The sequence below is a fragment of the Medicago sativa genome, chromosome 3 (assembly GCF_051527215.1).
Source record: "Medicago sativa cultivar Bolivia chromosome 3, Bolivia_mono, whole genome shotgun sequence".
Lineage (NCBI taxonomy): Eukaryota > Viridiplantae > Streptophyta > Magnoliopsida > Fabales > Fabaceae > Medicago > Medicago sativa.
This window is the reverse complement of record NC_140751.1, coordinates 47,715,779-47,721,825: the sequence shown is the minus strand read 5'-3', so window position 1 is coordinate 47,721,825 and position 6,047 is coordinate 47,715,779. Positions and strand designations below refer to the sequence as shown.

Below are 6,047 nucleotides of genomic sequence, written 5' to 3'. Positions count from 1 at the left end.
CTCTGACTTTGTGAAGCACGGATCGAGCTCGATCAAGTTAGAGTCCAGAATACTCGCAACAGTTTTCCCCTCGTCCATAAAGGACTATTCTGGAATGGAAACCGAGTTCAAGAGTTTATTTTCCTGTAGGAAGCATCTTCGGGCAGCCTCGATGTCACCGTGCAAGGTTGTTATTGTGCTACTGTCCGCATGATACTTTAATTTCAACTGGGCAGTTGAGTATGCGGCCCAAAGCTGCGCCAGTCCAATCCTCCATATGATGCAGTTATAGAGGGAGGTGCAGTCGATCACCAAGAATGGGATCTTTATTGTCTTCGTCCCTATCCCTTACCCGAAGGTTGCGAGAAGTTCCATGTAACCCCACGATTTGGTGGAAGATCCGTTGAAACCGTAAACTTCGGTTCCAACATAGGGAGCGAGGTTGCTCTCCGTCAGCTGGAGAGTCTTTAACAACCCGGTGTACATGATGTCGCAAGAGGCCCATGTGTCTATTAGGACTCTCCTGATATCGAAGTTGGCCATCCCAACTATATCAAGCAACGGGATGGCTGAGTTTGGTGCTACTGCGATTCATGGTCGTAGAAGGCCAACGGTGGTCACTCCCCAGATTTTCGCCCGGTTTGGACCAGATGGTTGACGCTTAAAAACTCCTTAAACTTCCTCTTCATGCTTCCTACAGAGAGCGGAGAGGTCCCTCCGATGACGATGTTGGCAGTAGGGAAGTGTTCCCGCAATCACGTATATGGAGTTACATCCATGTGCTCAGGGAATGTGTTAATCTGTTCGACCGCCATGGCGACAACCATATTGTAACAGCCCGATTTTCAAAACAGGAGTGCATTTTTTTTCTTTTTAAAACAACTAATTGCCATGCACTAAAGGTTTCAGGATTGTCTTTAATTTAAAATCAGAGTAAGTAAAACATTTTGAAAGCATTGCCAACAATACAATCTGAATCAAATGTCACATTTTATAAAACAATATCATGCAATGAGCTTTTACTATCAAATCATGCACTACATAAAATAATGTTCGAGTATTCATTTCTCATGGTAGTATCATTTACAGCGGTGCCCAAACAAAAGAAGTAAAATTACATAAACATAAGACACCACCAGTAAAACATCTAAGCTGATCCTTAACTCTGAACTGGGATGACATGGTACAAGATCCCACCAATGGTATCAAGCCTGACTGTCAAACTGCTACACCTCCAAAGCCTTTGCTATTCCCGCAAAGCACACTCCCTATTTGGATATGGGGCAAAGCCCGATCCACGGATTAATGTAAAGGGTCACGATCTAATAACAACATAATTACAAAAATACTGAAGGCATAACATACTAGCATGGTAAATAGCATCAACATAAACATTCCTCACACAAAATATAATGATGCACAATTAGCCTAGCAAATGCAGACTCAATACGAGTATGACACCTATCACGGGTCGTCACATGAAACTGATTCCGAGATTGAATATCGCCACATAGGCCACCACAGGGGTGTTACATTCAAATGACTCTAGACTTTGAATACCACCACAAAGGCCACCACTAAGGTGTTATCACCACAAAGGCCACCATAGAGGTGTTACATTCAAATGACTCTGAACTTTGAATATCACCACAAAGGCCACCACTAAGGTGTTATCACCACAAAGGCCACCATAGAGGTGTTACATTCAAATGACTCTAGGATTGAATATCACCACAAAGGCCACCACTAAGGTGTTATCACCACAAAGGCCACCATAGAGGTGTTACATTCAAATGACTCCAGAATAGATCAAGCCATACAGGCTGAATAACGCCACAAAGGCTACACCACGAAGGCATGTACACCACAAAGGCTAGAAAATGCCACACAGGCTAAACAATGACGATTACAACTTTTAACATATCAACAGACATTTCATATATTTATTCACAAATCATATGAAAACAAAGCACATCACCATATCATAATCACATATTCACACAATAGCACATAAACCATCAAGGCATTTAAGTAACTATGGTGTTTAAGAAAGTGCCCCTTACCTGAGCAAAGCATTCCTTACAACGTACTGCTCTACACTCGTAAGCATCTACAACAGGAACGTCTCTAAACCCTCGAGCTAAGTATCCTAACAGATACAATAACTTAGGTAAATATCGGCTCTAAAGCTTTCTACCCATTCTAGGTGAAATTTCAACACGCTCCGAAATACGATCAATTTAATATTTCCAAAAAGTTCAATAAAATATTTTCCAAAATAACTTTTGTCTCAAAATCCTTCAAAACACTCAATGACCATAAACTTGCCAAAAGTGAGTCTAGGAAACTCTTTTCCATAAGAAACTTTTATTTCAAATAACAAATTTATACAAATCATTTTGTTCTCAAGACAAATATCACAGTAGAGACACTTTTGAAATATCTCCAAAATACTTATCCGTTTTGAAACATTTTTTCAAAACCACTAAAAAAAATAAGATAAAATGAATTTGACGAATTTTCGACAGAGTCTCCTTTGTGTTTACATCGCATACCAGAACCTCTGGCTCAGTCAACCTAACACAAATTCACAGACAAAATATTTTCACCACTCAACAGTTCAAACATAAAAATATTCGAACTCTGATAGTGTCAGCAGTCACTTCCAGCGTCAGCTCAGACACATTATTTTCAGAAAGTCATAATAAATTCATTCGTCGTCGGAACGTTGCAAACCATAGGTCCATTTCGACCGTCTCGACGACGCGAATCCACTTCTAAACTCATTTTCACAATTTAACAGTTTAAAATGACGAAAATACCCTTGCACGGTTCAGCCCTTTCGTCCAGACAACATCTTTCAAAAACTAATCGGTTGAATCAACTTGTTTTCTCGTCTAAAGCATATATATCAAATAAAATTTACATTTCAACACTTTTCCAAGAACACTAAAATTTTAAAATGAACGGATCGTAAATTTTCTTTCAGATCTATTGTAACACCCATACCAGACGTATCTAGAAAGTCTGGCACGTGCGTTAATATTAGTACTGGATACATTAAAATATACAACATAAAATTTTACGAATGAATAATAATTACATCAAGCCACGTTCGTATAAATCATAATACAATACAACTCATCCATACACAAAAATACATCCTTGATATCCATATCGTCCCGCAGCTTTACGAACGAACCCTTGACGTAATATCCATCCGGCTCCGAACATGCATAACATCCTGCTTATCTGAAACAAATAAGGATTGGGATGAGACATAATGTCTCAGTGAGTTCCCCTAAATCCTAGGCTATAGGCGACCTCAAGGGGAAACCTACGGTCACCACGTGTCTACATTACAACCTGACGGTTGATTTTACGTGTGTGGGGACTTGCATACTAGACGGTCGTGCATACTAGAGCCGTCATAGTCTTATCTTAACTTGTTATAGGCTTCACTTCCTATACGTGTCATGGCGGCCGAGGGGAACCTAGGACCGCATTGCCAAGAATACGCTCTACGTATCATGGCCTAAACATAACATATCATGGCACGATTCTAACCGGACGATAAGGGGAAACCTAATATCGTCATCGGTATCATAATCCCTACTTGCTCTATTCCATGTCTTATGCTTGTCATAAAGCATCTAGTGCTCTTGGTCATGAACTAATTCATGCATGGAAATCATTTTGCATTTCATAATATAATCATAATCTTGAGAAACATAATCGTAACATAACATACATAGTCGTGCATACGTTCATTCATTGTTATGTTAGCGTTGAACAAACAATTATCATCTTGATTCATTTTACGGAGAGTCCCGGGTGGAGTAACCCCGAGTACAATCCCATCATGACCGATGTACGTACATCGGACTCCCTCAGTGACATGCGGGTCCCTTACGGCTTAAATCGTTCTCATAATGAGAACCCCTTGAATCCATACCTTCATGGATTGCAAGAGACATGTCACCTACATCTTAATTACTCAGTACCATGCGATCCCCTTACGGAGCCTTCCCCGTTCCCATCATGAGAACCCCTTGAATCCATACCTTCATGGATTGCAAGAGACATGGCACCTACATTACATTAATCATGGTCTTGGCATTCATTTAGGTTAAACCTAATCATGCATACATATTTACCTCGGAACCTTGCTCGATCCGATTAATGGTAAAGTCTTACTTGTACATGCTTGTACTTTCTTAAACATAGTGGAGAGATTGACTAATCAAACCACGACTTAACATGCTTGCTATACACTCTTAAACATATGTGAAGAGCTTATACTTCGCGTCTTGTCATTCTAAGAATTCATGCTAACTAGCTAGTTCTCGACGACTATGCCGAGGCTCTAGTTTTCCCTTTACTTATGGATAATTTACTACCCGATTCATAACTTGTTTCTATCATATGCCATGCCTTACTAACATGATTAATACTTGCTCCATTTCATCATAATCTTGCTTTCATTGATCATCATTTAGGACCTTGGTTTGAGGGGTTTACTTTCATAAAAGACTGCACAAGAAAATCCGATACGAAAAACACCGAATCTGCCCGAAACGAGCAAGCATGACCAGAGGCCACCACTTGCTCGCCTAGGCGAGTAAAAATCATGGGGGAGGCGAGCAGCTGCTCGCCATGGCGAGTAGGAGGCGAGCAGGACCCCCTGTTCGACCTTCTAACTCGCTGTGGCGAGTAATAGCTCGCCGTGGCGAGTTATGACAGTCCAGGACCCCTAAAAATGGTATTTTTGACCCAAAAACCTCAAACCAAGTGTCTCTAAGTGTTTTAGAACATATTTGATCATAGGAAACTCGTAAAACATTCATTTGGCAAGTATAAACATGTTTAGTGTGCATGGCAAGAAAAGGGGCAACTAACATCTTACATAATTCCTAGAATTTTCATAGCTTTCATGTTAATCTTAATTGGCATAACATAATCCCAAAGGGTGGGAAAACTATCTATGGAACTCACCTAAACCAAGTTCTTGAAGCATCACCATATGCCAAGCTCAATCATGCCAAAACCCTAGCCTTGCTCCACTTGCTTCCTTTGTCCAAAACTTTCTATCTTGATGCTTTTCTTGCAATCTAAGACATCATGATCCTTGATTGATCATGAAGAAACCATACTTGAACTTACTCACCAACAAACCCTAATTCTTGCTTCTTAGCTCATAGTTGTTTCTTGCTTGCTTCACCAACCCCATGAAGCATAATCAACATAAGTTCCCAAACCAACAATCTAAAGCCTCAACTTCTTGATCAAGATCATACCCTAAATTAGATCTCTTCTTGAAAGGAGAAAAGGAAGAATCAAAGAAGACTAAGCTTCCATAAGTTAGAGGATCATGAAGGAACAAGAAAATATGCTTGGTATAAAAGGAGAATTAGAGAAGAATTGAAGAAAGAAAGAGAGAAGGGCGTGGGAGAAGAGAAGGAGAAAGAGAGAAACTCTTGCCAACATAGAAAGAGAGAGAAAAGGATAAGGGTTATGAGATATTTTCCTCCCAAAAACAATATAAATATCCTTTCCACATGAATTTACCATTTTGCCCTTGCCTTAAGCGTGTTAAAAACGACTCTGATACTTTTCCCGTATACAGCTGACATCTCATAAAATATTTCCATTAACTTACTTTTCATGAATTAAATTCATCAGACACGGTCAACGGGTAATATACCGATTAAGTCAGGCGGGATATTACATTCTACCCCCCTTAAAAAAAATTTCGTCCTCGAAATTTAGAGATCGACTACCAACCACCACGACAAAATCTTAACATCTATGGTCTAAGCCATACCTATTCCATTCCAGCATTCCCAAGAAATTCATCATCGCTTGTGTTCCGTCTTGTTTCGTGATTCTGAAGGTGAGAAAAACACAAGAAGGGGGGTTGAATTGTGTTTTGAAAAATTCTTCGTTTCTCTAAACAACTGAATACACTGATCAGAAGCTAAGTGAGACAGCTTCTGAAGTGATGATCAGAATCTAAATGCAGCGGAATAAAACAGAGAGAGAAGAAGAACGACACAAAGCAATTATAC

At 39.8% G+C, this 6,047-nt stretch overlaps 2 long non-coding RNA genes across 2 annotated transcripts; both read right to left on the bottom strand.

Moving 5' to 3' along the window:
- Positions 1-1,021: 1,021 nt before the first annotated feature.
- On the bottom strand, positions 1,022-2,248 carry LOC146937833 (uncharacterized). Its single transcript, XR_015031050.1, has 2 exons — positions 2,043-2,248; positions 1,022-1,247 (listed from the first exon to the last, which is right to left on the bottom strand). It is a non-coding gene; the product is annotated as an uncharacterized LOC146937833 (long non-coding RNA).
- Positions 2,249-3,047: 799 nt separating this feature from the next.
- LOC146937832 (uncharacterized) lies at positions 3,048-5,861 on the bottom strand. The gene is made up of 2 exons (XR_015031049.1): positions 4,975-5,861; positions 3,048-3,231 (listed from the first exon to the last, which is right to left on the bottom strand). It is a non-coding gene; the product is annotated as an uncharacterized LOC146937832 (long non-coding RNA).
- Positions 5,862-6,047: the final 186 nt, after the last annotated feature.